Raw genomic sequence first — 16,173 nt, 5'->3', positions numbered from 1 at the left:
GTCCTCTGCATAGCTGTCAATCAATCAAATATGACAAGGTTGTACAGTACAGCTTGGCTTGATTTCACTATCATTGTGTTATGCTGAATCGTGGATTTTGTAATACATGTGATTTGATTTGAAATGAAATTCTTTTGAATATGGAATCAATAAAAAATATGGAAAAACAAAAAAAAAAGTTTAATTAGCGTTGGAATCTAAATATTTGCCGTCCGATTCACTCCATAACACTGGTAATGAGGTCATTCATTTTTCTATTTTTTCCCCAAAAGAAACATCTTTCAAACAAACAAGCACAGAATGTCTTAGATTCAAGGCTGTTTCCATTTTTTCTTTCGTCCTTTTGTTCCTTTCTTCTTTTCTAGAAGATGGCGGTCATTCTAAAAGACAGCAATGATGTGAGTAATGGGAGACACCATCTGACCATGATGTCTGACCATCGAAATTTTTAGTTTAAGGTCAGTGGCAAAATGACGAAATACGGTCCAACCCGCAACGATCAAAATCACGTTCGTTCACCCCTTGTCACACGTTGACGTTAGTTGCTGCCGTATAAAACTGATTTATCGTGAAGTGCGATTTCAGACCACTCCAAGGTTGGATTTGAAATATTCAAAAAAGAGAGCAGCGTCAAAATGGTAGGGGTTTCCTCAACTTCGCACCCTAAAATAAGAAAGCATGAAGCTACAACGGTGTGTTGTAGCTCCATGAAGAAAGGGAATTTTTGATTTTCCATGTTTCAAAGATTCGGGTTAATGATGTCATCACCCAACAGATCAACAGATCTCCCACTGAACTGAAAAAAAAAATATTCACTTAGTGTTCTCTTTTTTGTGTGTAAATTACTAGAATTCATCAAGAACAATTATATTTCACATCAAATTACTGCATAGTCTCAAAGTATACCGAAAAACTTCTATTTAAAAAAAATTGCAGCTGCTATAAATAATTGAAAAAAAGACAAAAACATGACAACAACGATTACATGGCGTATATTTCATCAGTGGTCCATCAAGTATTGAGATGATGAATCACTGTCTTTTTAATTCATTCGTGATAAGAAATGAAATTCTGAAATTACACAAATCCTTTATTGGATGTCGTCGTTTGATGACACTTGTCATCACTCTGCAAAACTGTTCATCTTATTTTACTCCATTTCTCTTTTTCACAAAAAAAAAACAACATGATGTGGCACATAATATTGACAGGAAGGAGTAAGTCACGTGACAGGGAGAGAGATATAGGAAGAGAGAGAGAGAGATGCGCTGATGAAGATGATTGAGTTTTATGCGCAGTTTGCTCACAGAAAAAAAAAAGAGAGAGGTTGGTATATTTGTTGAATAATTTGCAGCATACAAAGGGTAAATATTTGCTAGGTCCTCTTTCCGACCTCCTTAGGACTAATCCAGTTTTTTGGAAATTGACGTATTATGACATTATGACGTATGTATTCGCCCACCAGAAATGATTCATCTGCCTCGATATCGACAAATAGACAGACTACATTATACATGTTTGTGTGTATTATGCGTGTAAGGAGGACAAAGATCAAATAAAAGTGAGAGTTCTTCAAATAAGGAAATAGGAAATGAATTTGCAATTTACATGGCCCTTCATTTAACAGTTTGATGTAGGTTATCAATCCTGACCATTGATTAAGTTAGTGATCAACCCTCTCAGCAAAAGGGAAATATTTTGCAATTTATTCTCTGTCTTCATATCTTTACAATATTCAATCAATATACCAGTTGTATCCGTAGAGGTCGCTTTAATTGTTTCGTGATGCTTGTGAGACACGTCAACAACTGAAGAGTTTTATAGCAAAATGAGCTAAGCGCCATTTGTAAACATTTCAAAGTAAGTCCAACAGATAGAGCAAAATTAAACCTTTCCAGTAACACCTCACTTGTGACATAACAAGGAATATTCAGAAGTTATCATTAAAAAATATCCTGTATTTTCGTATCATTTTTTTTCTTAGCAGCCTTAATCACAAATATCTCAACTTAAGGAGTTTGCTCGTTTTGTGATGAAACTCTTCAACTAAAGCTATCTACAATCTTTCCCAATATCATATGATAGAACAATACGAGTGGAAGCAGTAAATAGTTACTCACTGTACATGTATTTTTCCAAGCCATCGGCAAATCCAGCCAAACAAAGGACGCTAATCTATTTCAATGAAACAAGGAGGAATTGATCCATCACAATAACTAGTTTAGCTACAGCCAGGATCCTCCGGCATCACGGCCCTTCATTAAATTTTACAATTCTAGGAAAAAGACTGATTGCTGATGAAAAGGGGTAGATAGAGGTGGATTTTTGAGCCCCCTAAAATGACACAAGACACCTTCAGAGGCACCATGAAACTGCCAACGAAAACTTGGTGCTAGTCTCCATCTCAAACCAAAGAAGATGATAGAGAGATGACGGAAACCCGCCACTGTATCTCGCCACTGAAAACCCGCACGAGGCTTCGGACCTCTCGTTAAGCGTGCAAGTATAATGTCGTCATCGATTATCTTAATGAGGGCAAACAGATGCCATTTCGAAAACATTTCTGAGAGATGAATGCACACGCGCGGACTGTAACTGACTATGCCACAAAAACATATTTTGCCATATTATTAGATTAATCAGATCAAGGTCGTTCGGTATCAAGGAGGATAGCTCTCAACATTAAGCCACCTACATAAAACGCTGATTTCTCTTAAATTTTGTCTGAAGATTTGATGTAACTTTCTTTTTTGTTTTCATCAGACACCATTTACACACATGCTTTGATAGGCCTACATGGTTTGAAGGTGGTCCATTATCAGATGGTCTACTTCCCAGTTTGTCTAACACCACTACTGCTATGCTCATTTGGTCTGCTATCAATGTGGTGAAATGCCCGTTTGGTCTAATCCTCACTTGGTCTAATGCCCAGTTAGGCTAATGATCGTTTCGTTTAATGACCAGATGGTTTAATTTGTGTAAATTGACACGGGTCCTTCAGTAAAGAAGAAACGATGGGCTCAAATACCAGCAGGGGTCAATTTGAGATCCCCTAATAGACAAGACAACTGATCGATGTTTATCAACTTATACTTGGCACAAGCACTGCAAAGCGGTACCACGGCGGTACCATACAAAGTGAGCATTTTAAGGGAGGAGGAAGCTGCCCCCCCCCCCCCGACTACTTGTCTTGAGTAGCTTAAAAGTGAATGAACGATGACATTGCCCCCAAGACGAACGCACAAAGTCAATTTGTTTCGTGTCTGTGAAGAGTGCAAACTATTCTCCACATCAGCCATCAATTTATTCATTTGGTCAAACACGAGCATGTGTAAAAGCGATGATCGTGTGTGCTAAAATGCTTTACCGCATGCATGCGCACTGCTTTTTCATGTTTCCCTTGCCCCTACAAGCTAAGGTCCGTTGTGACTTTGACGTGTTCATTAAAGGAAGCAACGCCGGACAATTTCCGATCGAGAACACAAACCCACTTCTTTCTCCTTAAAGGGATGGTATAGTATTATTGAGATGAGGATCCAGCTTTTCACTTTTTGTGAGATTACTTACAAACCACTGTAGGAAGTGTTAAAGAGCACACGATTCAAGAGGAAGTTAACATTTTTATTTGATCAAAATCGATTTTGAAATGGCTCAGATACAAAAAAGGGTAAAACATAGCGATTTGATAAAAGGTGGGTCCCACCTTCTAATTGGATCGCTTTGTTTTGAATATCTCAGCCATTTCAAAAAGAGTTTTCATTAAATTAACTTTGATGTTTTTCTTAGAATTATAATATTATGCTCTTTCTTATTTCGTAAGAGGTTTCTCATATTTTCCACAAAAAAAAAAAAAAATCATCATCAGACCACGTTGGAAACCTAAAGCTCCATCTCAGTCCAAACTGTACCATTCCTTTAATGGAGCAACGCCGGACGACTTCCGATCGACAACAGAAACCCACGACCTTTTTTTTTCCCCCTGAAAGGAAAAATAACGTCATTATTACAATCATTCATCGCTGAATATACAACTCAAAAATACGTTTGTATGATTTATCATGCTAAAATATATATAATATGTGTGTGGGGGGGGGAGCTACATTAAGTTATTAAAATAGATATTGCCACAGTAGCGACAACTAGAGGTGGGCAGTGGTTTCACACAGTGTCCATTCGAATTCGCTAAAGAGTGACAACAACAGCAAAAACAGAAAAATAGGAAATTACATATACTGTGCACATTGTGGTACACATACGCAGTCCATACACACAAACATACACACGCTAACATGACGATTATACTTCATGACAGAATCCACTGGTATTGATAAGGCTAGTTAGTCACGAGTAACTATGGTATGTAAATTAGAGTGTTTTTCTTTTAAATTCATCGGAACATAATCGTACAGCTGAGACAACGAAGTTCACAGAATTGGACGAGAGAAAACACATCGAAAACGGGTACTATATTCAACAGCATGGAAGACGGTTGCTTGCGCTGGGGCAATAGGCTAAATAACTGTGAGGCTTCCGTTTAGGCCTAATACTTGCCGACGCGTTGTAGTACTCAGTATCTGAAGTGGGCCTATTTGAATCTAGCGGAATGAAAATGTCAAAAATCTTTGTGGATGTCTTGTATAATATTTGGAGCCACCACGCTGATCCTAGCTGAGAAACGTTTTGCAATACATTGCAGTAGTCTCATCATGTATATATAGTGAGCAAATGAACGTCTTTGGGACACGTTCGTTAAATCAGAAATAATGAAATAACGACCAAAATACTGTAGTCACCACATGATACTTTTAAACACAGGAAAAAGTCTTTCTGACAGGTCAACTAAATTTCTGTGGATCTTGGCCTTTAACGTACTCGGCATCAATAGCTCAGATCATTTATATTCAATTCAATATTCAACTTTATTTTCACCTCCATCAAAATGAAGAAAGAAATTATGTACATTGCATATGCACGGGATATTTGTGATACAGAACAAAATTTGAAAAGGTACATAAGAAAATTATGAAAATGAGAAGTAGATGCGATTACATCTTTGTTAAATACATAAAGCGTAAAATACAAGTCAACTGAGGATGAGGATGGAAGTGGAGGGTCCCACTACGAAGCAAAGCTTGTACGATATGGGACCCTCAGAAAATACACAAAACATCAATATAAAACACAATAAACGAACCGATGTCAACTGACATCAAAATGATTGGGAAGAGAAAAAGAGAGAAAAGGAAAGGAAAAAAAAAGAGGGAAAAAAGAGAGAAAAAAGGGGAGAAAAAAGAGGGAACTACAGCATGTGCTATCGTGGACGCAAGCAATCTAGATTTCATAATGTAAAATAAGTGATGAAATACAAGCTGGATTAAATGTAATGCAAAACATTTTTTATACGTAGTTAAGTTGGTAAGAATGCAGGAGAAAGAGAAAAACACATCGTTATATTAGAACACAGACAGGGACATACTTAGGAGGACTTATGTAAAAAAGAATGATGACTTGACTGAGATGATAAAGGGAAACTAACTCTGTTGGATGTTGTAAGATTTCAATGAAAATGATTTTAATTTATTCTTGAAGGAATTCAGAGATTGAGCTGTTGTAATGTTACTGGGAAGTGAATTCCAGTACTTTGGCCCATCGTAAATGAATGTGTTTTGAGCCAACAAAGTTCTCAGACTCATAAATCGTTGCAACGCAATCCATGGTTTCATATTATTCATAATTGTTCCGACGTCTTTACTTCAATTTCCTTCTAGAGGGGCATTACAAGCAATAATTGCACATTATATAGTTCATAAAGCGATAGTATACCATGTATAGATCAGCGGGATTTATTGTGGTCCTAGAGCTGATAAACCAATAATTCTGAAAACTCCAAAACACAATACACTGCACAATGCTGAACAGGGATGATGACATAAAGTATGGAGTTTCACATGGAAATATGTTCCAGTTATTTCATGTATAGAAATGTAGTTCCGTTACAACATTATGTACTTTTGCCAAGTATACACTTGTGTAGAATTCTAATATTTGACATGCTTTCTTCTTTTCTTCTAGTTCATTGAGCCCCAACTCATGCATTTTTTATAGTGAAGCTGCTACGTCGTCATCCTCGACCTCGTTTATTATGATTTGTTATGATTTTTGAACATATACTGTATTTTTATTCTTCAACCCAATCAAAATAACTTCTGAAATTGTGCAACCAGTATAACCATTATTTTAGATAAATACAATGTATTATTCAAATGCAAAACTCTCTTTCAAGTTAATTCAAAAGATTAACTTGTATTCTTCTAATCAAATCACTATACAACTGGAATGACTATTATTGTATTTATTTTTTAAAGAGACTTTTTGAAGTTCCAAAATGATGCTATCCTTCACGTATATATACAGCATTGTGTGTGAGGGGGGGGGGGGGGAGGGCGGGGGGTCGAAGCAATACAAAGGGCCATACGTCAGGTAGTGAACAGTTTTGTGAAAACATGAGATGATGAGAAACATTAAAATGACGAAAAGGCCTATTCTGTTCTAATTTCTAATAATCAGTAATCTACAATTCTGATCATAATGTTCATTTGTCAACTTAAACTTAAGTTAACTTAACTTAAACTGAAGTGGCAGTCTTCTTTAAACACCTGCTTTCAAAATGTAATTGATAATTTGCTGGATTATTCAACGATCATTGGAAGGGCTTTTGGCAGATGGTAAAAATGATAAGGCAAATATAGTACATTGTATACCATGCTATACTTTTTTAATGCCGTATTCTTCAATACCAGGATGTTTTGCAGACGATCAAAGCCGCTCTCATTTTCAAGTCAGATAAATCTTTTGTGACTAGATTTCCTATTAGAGGAAATGAGTGCTTACCGATATCTCAGAGCAGAAACAAACACGGCAAGATATTCCAATCAAGTAAACCTTTGACTACCAAGCTGTATGTACTTTCTGTGATATATATATGTCAGCATTCCGGCTTATTGCTATCGAGATAAACAGACATGTTTGAAAGAGATAATAAGCAAGCATTCTAGATTCTTTGTGCAAGGCTTGACACAAACATGTTTTTTTTTTCTTTGCTTCGTGGCTCTTTCAGGCCTCTAAAATCATCAAACCTCATTTTTTGGTGGCCCGACAATTAAAATTTGATGGGTTGGAAAAAGGAAAGCATAAAAATAAATAATTTGATGCATCAAAATGATCACACAATAATTAATGTCAAGTGAAATTTGGCAGGTATTTGGCACAACATGATGTATTGTGACTGAGAAGTAAGATAGAGAAAAAGCTTCCGATCCCTCATAGCAGCGGGTACTGCGTATTTATTCAAATCAATGATTTCTTGCTCCGAGTATTGTCATAATCACATCATGCAATAACAGCGGACGATGATGTTTTATTACCAGTCCAAAACGTCTTGCCTTGAAAGTGAGGTTAGTCTAGAACCTTCCCCGCAATTCTCCACCCTCCATCAATAATTCTACTCTTTTTCTGCTCTTTTCTTCCTTCTACATATTGACGAAAGTATAAATAAGGCCGAATGCTGTCTCCATTTGAATGACTGATTAATAGAAACGAGCAAGGACAGCCCTACTAATTAAAAGATTCCTTGAAGGAAAAAAAAAATCCGTTGGTACAATTTCTTCAAAGTGGACTGTTATCTTATTTTCCAACATAGCTTGTGATCAAAGGCGGTTCCTACTTTATTAGATACACTCGTACAAAATTTAATTTGTATTATGCATTCATGCACCCGTTTAATAGTACTAATACACCTTCCACATCGCCATCATTAAGCTACGAGATACGTAGGACATTCTGGGCGGTCTTCAGTTACAACTCAACATTTTCTTTCCCTGAATCGTTTACTTCAAATCTACCATCAAGCTTGGTGAGCTTTCCAGCGATTAATCCTCGGAAATATAAAAATACCCAATATCATGTGTTTACTTCTGTACTCGCTGATCATTATTGCCACTTTACAATTCGATGCTTGTGTGATACTTCGTGAAAAGTTGCGTTCACGTCTGCGTACACGTGTCATCTCCCTGATCAACCTAGTCTGGTTTCCAGACCCTTTGTCAACTGTCCTCATTTTACAAAATGCTCCCTCCGCGGCGACGAAGGATCATCCAGATAAGCCTGCTACCTCTTTTGTCGTTAGAGGGCGTTAATATTCTGCAGAGGAGCAGACGGCCTGGAAGCCAAACTAAATCAAGCGCACAAGGGCTCACACGGATAAATAATTCCCCATAGAGACGTGTGTTAGAATTCAAATTTCAAAAAAAAAAAATTCTGTAAAATAGCTGGGAGAAATGAGGTGTTTCATCTTCACTAACCTGGATAAGTGAGATATTCCCTGTCATCCATCAAATTTGCAAGGCAGGTTCTTCTGCTCAAATTCTGTCCAAGGGTCCGCAAAGCCAGACTACGAGTTCTTGTCACTCAAAAAATCACCTAGTTTCCGTACACGTACCCAATGAAATATTATAGTCCCCTTAAATTCCATCAGAAAAGCTTTCATCTTCCAACCAAAATGCAGTTTGTAGAGGAATTCATACTTAATATCTACAGCTATTCAATTTTTTGCCAAACTACACCATTGACTTTCAATTATTTTTTTTTCTTCATTTATTTTGGTATCTTTGGTACGAATTTGTGAAGGGGTCTGGGACATTCCATTTTATTTACAGGTGTGAGCCATATAGTGAATATCTCTTTTAAGTACCCCTTGAACAATTGAATGGCCCGTTACCTGTCATTCGGGTTCACTTGTCGCTTTTTCCCCCACAGCACAGGGATATTTTGTCTGAAGTCCTCGGACGCGTCTACCACTGCGTTCATCAGAAGACATGGAGAACAGTTCCCCGTAAAAATAATATCCCAACAGGTAAAAACAATACGCACATCTAATGAAAAGAAGTGTAAATCCTCATCCACTGTTCTTTCTGCTATAAGCTATTAATACATGTATGTCGCAAGTTTGATTTGCAGCTTTTGGATGGGATGTATGATTTCCTCAACTTTCACTGTTTCAATGAAATCGTTCTGCGTTCAAAAATCAGATATTTAATTCATGATAGCAGCATCCGGACATGTCGCGACCGGCGCTCATCCGGATAAGGGATTTGGCCGGATATGAGAGACTTCATGTTTAATACACGCAGCTCCTTATATTCATAGCTACATGTAACCTAATGCAGGTAGCATACACTAAAACCCTTTCTTTGCTATCAGCACAAAATTTAGCGGCAGGGAATGTCTAAATGCATGCTATTTTAGATGAAAATTCGATGTAAATGTATGTTTATTATGTTGGAAATGATATGTAGTTCATGTGAGTTTGTGTAGGAATTTTGTCGGAGTTTGAAATTCCCCTATCTCCCGTGATTATTAGATTGGAGCTCCTTATATTCATAACTACATGTAACCTAATGCAGGTAGCATACACTAAAACTCTTTCTTTGCTATCAGCACAAAATTTGGCGGCAGGGAATGTCTAAATGCATGCTATTTTAGATGAAAATTCGATGTAAATGTATGTTTATTATGTTGGAAATGATATGTAGTTCATGTGAGTTTGTGTAGGAATTTTGTCGGAGTTTGAAATTCCCCTAACTCCCGTGATTATTAGATTGGAAAGAAAAAAGAATACGGCGAGTCTGCGTCCGGATAATAGAGAGATCCGGATAAAGGGAGGCCGGATAGGAGGAGAGGTCGCACTGAAGTTACATCTTCTCCGACTCTTCGAGCAACTGCCAGTGAGGCCAGTGGAGTGCCTAACCTCGCAGTTTCATATCACAGTGTACTGTTACGTGGTGTAATGGCACAAACAAATGTGAAGTGTATTGTTGACATCTCTTCTTTATCAGCTGGGTGCAGTCACGTGACTAGCGTCTCAGCGGAATGGCATGTCACTATTCTTCTTACCAGAATCCAACCGTGGAAATAATGCAGAGGTATAAGATATTGCCTTTGTATGTTACATCAGTTATCCATTCTATTGCGCATTTATTGAAATCATCTCTAAGACCTGTTTACAGCTTTTTCGGGCCAGAGCACGCGTTAAATTGTGGCACGCATTGAACCATTGTCCATATTATTTGTATCAAGTCCATGTGCCACCAGTCTGCATCAGGGAGGTGAGACGAGTCTAACCTTCTTGCTACAGTCACGTGCTGGGATGCCAACCGTGTATTAAACAGCAGTACACTGAGGGATGAAAATGCGGCCTTCTGGTGGGAAACACGATCTTTATACCTTCCCTGCAACAAACATGTGGGCCTACAATGTACCACCTCCCTTAATGTACATAGTGCACCATTGGGGGAAAAGAATCATTCCCGTCATTTTTTTTTCGTTGTATTATAACCACTACAAGGAAAAAGGTAACAGCTGGCACCCTACGTCACACTGCCTTCTGTGCGTTCTACTTCAACAATTTGTACACCGGTACTGACCACAAGCCAATTCTGACTTGGTACACTATTATAGGCCCCTATACTAGTAAAGAGTGGTGCGAACCGCACAGTCAAACGTAAATGCTCGTAAAATTTCTATTACAAGGTAATAATATCATGCATATTACATGTACTCAATGGAAACTGCGGAAGCGTTTTATAAACAAACATCATGGTAATGCTTCATATCGTGCTTTTCAAATCTTATTCATTATACATTTACTAAACCAACTAACACTGTCGACAGACAGCTAGATACGGAGCAGTGGGGACAGAGTACGAGTAGTGATGGGCAAAACATGGGTGACGAACCTCTCATAGCTGACGACAAACGAAAATATGTATACATACTACCACTGTATTGTATTAAAAGAGTCCAAGTCACATGTAATAACGGGCACAAAACATTTCCATGGCTACTATGCTTTACTCTCATCTTTTTTTTTTTGTTCTTTGCTGGGCACGCTGGAGGAAGATAGAGAAATTAGAGGGGGTTTAAAAAGAGCACAAAGCCACAGTGGGAATAATTTTATACGCACCTCAACTTTCGTCAGATTAGCTGGTTGTTCATACAAAGCTTTATGGATCGAGTTTTCAACGAACGTTTTTAGGTCGTCTCCCACCTTGTCGTCGATGAGGACAGGATTCCATCGTCGAGTTCCCGCACTGCTGTCGAAGGTCGTCGTCATGCGGCTCATGAGTTTCCTTCTCAGGGGTGATGCGACACCGTCGTAAAACCAGAAGGTGTACGTGATCATCGTAACAGCTGCAGACGACGTAATCAGAAGGACGAAGAAGGCGAACCTACTCAGTAACGCCATGGCGATCATAACCTGATACCAGCTTCACAATGCACACACATTTACCCTGACGTCGAGACGACAGCTTAACGATGCACTTTCATGGATCGTATTTCCGATCACGAGCAATAAACTACTGTAACAAAGTCATCCCGGACACCCGCCGAAGCACACATGCCTGTCTCCGCATGCAGGCATGTGAAATTCAGAATATCCCCGTGGTCCTCTTCCTCTTTCGCCGCATGCTACAAATTGGGTTGATCTAAAACTTTAAGCCACAGGAGCCGAGAAAACCATGGACGCCACACTGAACTTGAAGCTCCACGACTCTCATCGAATTCAAAATACAGATTTGCTCCCAAACATGTTCAGGGCGTCATTTGTTGCAAAATACCAGCCTCCTTCTTGACAATTTGCGAGTTGTAAGGAGATTTGTACTATCATTGAGCGACGACACAAGCGACGTTCACAGCTAGATGTAACATTAAATGTCATCAGTTTGTGTACCACCCTACCGCTCTAGTTACCATTATTGACGTATTCCGAGGTAAAAATCCGGCACATAGATGCTGGCTGCACGGGTGGTGTCTGCGGCTTGCTTCAGCGTCGACAAATCTCCATGGAGATGTAGCCACCAATCAAAGAGTCTGTGCACGCATCCTCCTCCTCTCCCATCCTCCTACCAAGCAGACAATCATTTAATACCAACATGCGGAGAACCTCCCGTCTGTACGTGCACTGCTCTCGGCGTACGGCGTGCGAGTAATCGCGCGCAGGCTATTCAGAGTCATCTCAACCAGTATGTTTGCGGCGTGTCTGTGCACCGACAGACCAAGTATCACCCTGCATGAACTCCGTCTGCGGTGGCATCTATGCCAAGACATCGACGCGCGCCAACCGAAGGGGAAATGAAACTTCAGCCATCATCAAGTGCGGTGCCAAAGCTAAAGTAGCAGGAAATGACCCGGAAATGATAGCTCTCAAAAGACGGAAGGGAAGAAGGTAAAACAATGGCAACCATGATAAATGTAGACAAACATGATCATATCCTGCCTAGTAGTGCCCTCAAAATGTCATCATTATAGACCGCATGAAGTTCAATAAAAGTGCTACTTGTTCATCACTGTTCTAACTGTTTAATAGAGGAGACTGAAAGTCGGTATTCACTTTCATATGGCGTTAGAAATATCTAAAAAAAAAAAACTAACAAAAATTTGTTTTCCCCGTCATTCAGACAGATTGCCACTATTAAGTTTGTTTGTCACAGTTAGCCATTTAACTTAACATCAAACATAAAAAAAAACAAAGATCAGCGTTTCTTTTCCGCACCAGTTATTTAGTAATGTCCAACACCGGATTCTGAGGAAGATTTCTCGACAGGGCAGACTACAAACTGGTCGATGATGACGAAAATACTGCACGACTAGCAGCAGGACGAGAGCTATCTCAGCAAGTCAGCATCGAATGCGAAGTCAGCATCGAACGCGGCGGGGAGGAGCTGGCTTGAGCGTCTCGTCACAGTGTCCCAAGAGATCGCTACGTGTTCCGCAGCCTCGCCAGTTTCACAACGACTGAAAGACTAACGTGCCCTCAATGCGAAACCAAGGTGTCATCCAAGCCACAAAAGGTGAAGCTCCCTGCACTGCACATTGTCATACCATGAAGCTACTGTAGCTTCATGGTCATACTTGCCACAGCTGGCAATTACACAATATGGTTACAACAGAAAACAGTCTGTATCATAACTAGCATACCAAGGTACATTGTTCTTGTAAATTAACAAATAACTTTTTTTTTCCTCCTCTACTATAATGCAATGACTCCGTTGAACCTCAAAATTATCAAAGCCCATCGTGTCTCAGTCAAACTGTAACTTAAATATAGATTTCTTTGTTTTGTTTTTGTTTAACAAACAACCTCCCAAATTGTATCATTATCGTGCGAGGAACATCCGTCATAACAGTAATTTCCTTCAATCTTAGCACTTTTCCTCTCATAAGCACGATCCAAAGTTTACGCTCGTCATGGAAGATATGTCTCTCATCGCCCTCGGAATAAAATCTCGGTTTTCTGCATTATCTCCAACAGTCAGGAAACATATAAACTGACGCTGACAATAATATAAAGCATATATTTCTAATGTGTGAGGAAATGCCTCCCTTGCGACCTTCAATCGATAACGGAGACCTAGATAATGATGCCTGATAGATCATGAAGTAAATTATAATCATCGAATCCTCCCGGATGTAGTACATCACATTTCCGTTCTAGCGAGGATCGATCTCTTCCTCTCTTCATCACTGCTCTGAAGGACAGACCCAGAAACAGACCGACCGACTGACAGACAGACAAGCAGGACAAACAGAAAGATGAAAGACGATATGGATACCTAAGCAGCAAAATGCAAAAACAGCAAAATATACATAAACGGGTACATTTTTTTAGTCCTATTATAATACATTATATTGATTATAATATATAATATATAATGTATAACAGATAATAGATAATAATATTATATATTCTATATTACATACTCTGTATAACGTATAATATATAATATATATGCACATATTCATCTTAAATGATACTATGTATGACACTTCATACATACATACATACATACATACATACATAAGTACATGATATGAATGTATGTAGACCTATATAATTATATAAAATAGCATACATACTTATGATACAGGCCGGCAGTGCATGACAAAAATTATAGTGCACGCAAAATATAACGATTGCCAACGATAACCCACTATCGATTTGATATCGGTTTTTGCTCCCTCATTTTAATCATCGAGTACTGAATCCCGCACCTTATCGACGCGATTGCGCCACAACCGCGATATGCTTTGCTCGATATTATCGTTATTCTCAATTCTCGCTGGCTATGCCAGCAACTTATCTGTGTGGGACTAGACTTTCAGCGGTAGATTTAAACATTGAAGCTAAAATGAACAGGTTCGCTACTGTTACAGAGACTGATCTATATAAACAGTATCTTAGACAATAAGGACACATAGGATGCCATCAAATACGCCCTACGAATTTTGGACTCCTACTGTTCTGAAAAAGGAATCAATCCGACGGATATTGAGCAAGTCAACCCAAGATTTGTGCCGCTTTCTCCGTACATTCTACGCGGAAGTGCGCCGTGGAAATGGGCAGCGTGTGTACGGTATGTACACGCTAAGCACTCTTTGATCACGCTACGCTATGAACTTTTACTACGACATTTACAACACACTCTTGGAATCTACATGTGCAGCAATGGTGACTTCAATGATGCCTGGCTCGAGCCTTGTGTTTAAATCCAGTAGATCCCTAATCCTACAAAACATCATCTAGTCCTGGTCCTGGACCCACAGTGCAGTAAGTAGGGCGTCTAACGTGTTACTGTTAGATCCATTATGGTAGACCTACACTGTATTGCAGGGTCAAGTGTTAACTAACGTTAGCTCTGTCGCTCGTAAGTGCCGTAGATCTAGTAGAAAACGTTAGGCCAGGGCCCCTTGACCTAACCTATCGTAGGGCCTAGTTTCCTAGAAAACGTTAGATAACCACGTAGACCCTAGACTCTATAGTTGAATTTGGATCTTCAGGATTTTGTCTACACAGGTTCAAAGAAACTGGTATTATTGCTTGTCTAGACACGTGTAGAGTCTAAATGATCTATAGGCTTTCGTATGTTTTCAATTTATCTTGCCTGGGTATGTATGCTATTTTATATAACACATAGTGCATGACATCTTATTGCACTATAACAAGTACCAAGCACCTCCAAATTCTGAATTTGCCCTCAGGCAATTATATTCAATTCGGCCTGCGGCCTCATTGAATATAAGCGGCCTTCGGGGCAAATTCAGAATTTGTCGGTGCTTATATTGTTATAGTGCATTCAGCCTCATGCACTATATATATAATATTATATCCACGGATATATAGAGAGATAGAGAGATAGATAGATACAATAAAGCATTGATAAAGGATGGATGATCATGAAGAACTGCTCCGTGGTATAGGCCTAAACCTGTAACCGTTCCTTTCCTCATACATTCCAATGCATGATGACTGGTACAGTGGTAGACTGTATACCAGTCGAGTACGGCAAGATGGATTTCACTTTAGCTTGATACCCTGATGATTGTTGATGTCAGTCGCACGAGTTTAAATGACGGACATACGATAACATGACGACGAACGCAGCAATCACATAGGTCCACACACGAAGCCATTTAAAGAATAAAGGGGGGGGGGTTAGGAAACGTTTTTGTTGCTGCAAATTGTTGCAAATTTCCCAACAGCCACTTCGATGATTTTTATTCTTTTCATATTTAAATCTGATACTTCATTACATATTTTACGTTTCATTTCATGTTTATATTTCATGTTTCGTATTCTTCCCCCATTCTTTGCCGAGATTCTCACGGGGCAGTGAGGGGGGGGGGGGTGCTCTATATCAGGGTAAGCTCGAATTTATTACAATTAACTCGCTAAAGGCCTGGGAGCTTTAAGACAAGCCGTAGAATGCGATCAATCCTAAAGTTGCTTGAAAGCAGTCCTCCTATAAGATATTGCGATATACCACTACCAGTGACGGACACCAACATGGGGCTCCTACCTCACGGATATACAGTTGGTACTACATTTTACATCCATAACACCGCGCTCCCCCCCCCCCCCCCCAAAAAAAAAAAAAACAGCACAAAACAAAGCAAAACAAAAAGTGGGCGTGTCCAGAGGACAAAGCGCGTTAACACACTGGCCGCGTCAAAGTCAAGAGAGAGGTGACCCGGTAAGGACAAACCGTCCAGTCAGGTCACACGAACCGTAACACGATTCAAGGTCCAACTTTTCGGGGCGGTGCGAGCCTGTTTAAA

Source organism: Diadema antillarum, unplaced genomic scaffold (genome assembly GCF_040938485.1).
Source record: "Diadema antillarum isolate AM-2024a unplaced genomic scaffold, OU_Dant_1.0 seq00000619_RagTag, whole genome shotgun sequence".
Classification (NCBI taxonomy): domain Eukaryota; kingdom Metazoa; phylum Echinodermata; class Echinoidea; order Diadematoida; family Diadematidae; genus Diadema; species Diadema antillarum.
This window is presented reverse-complemented; position numbering follows the sequence as displayed.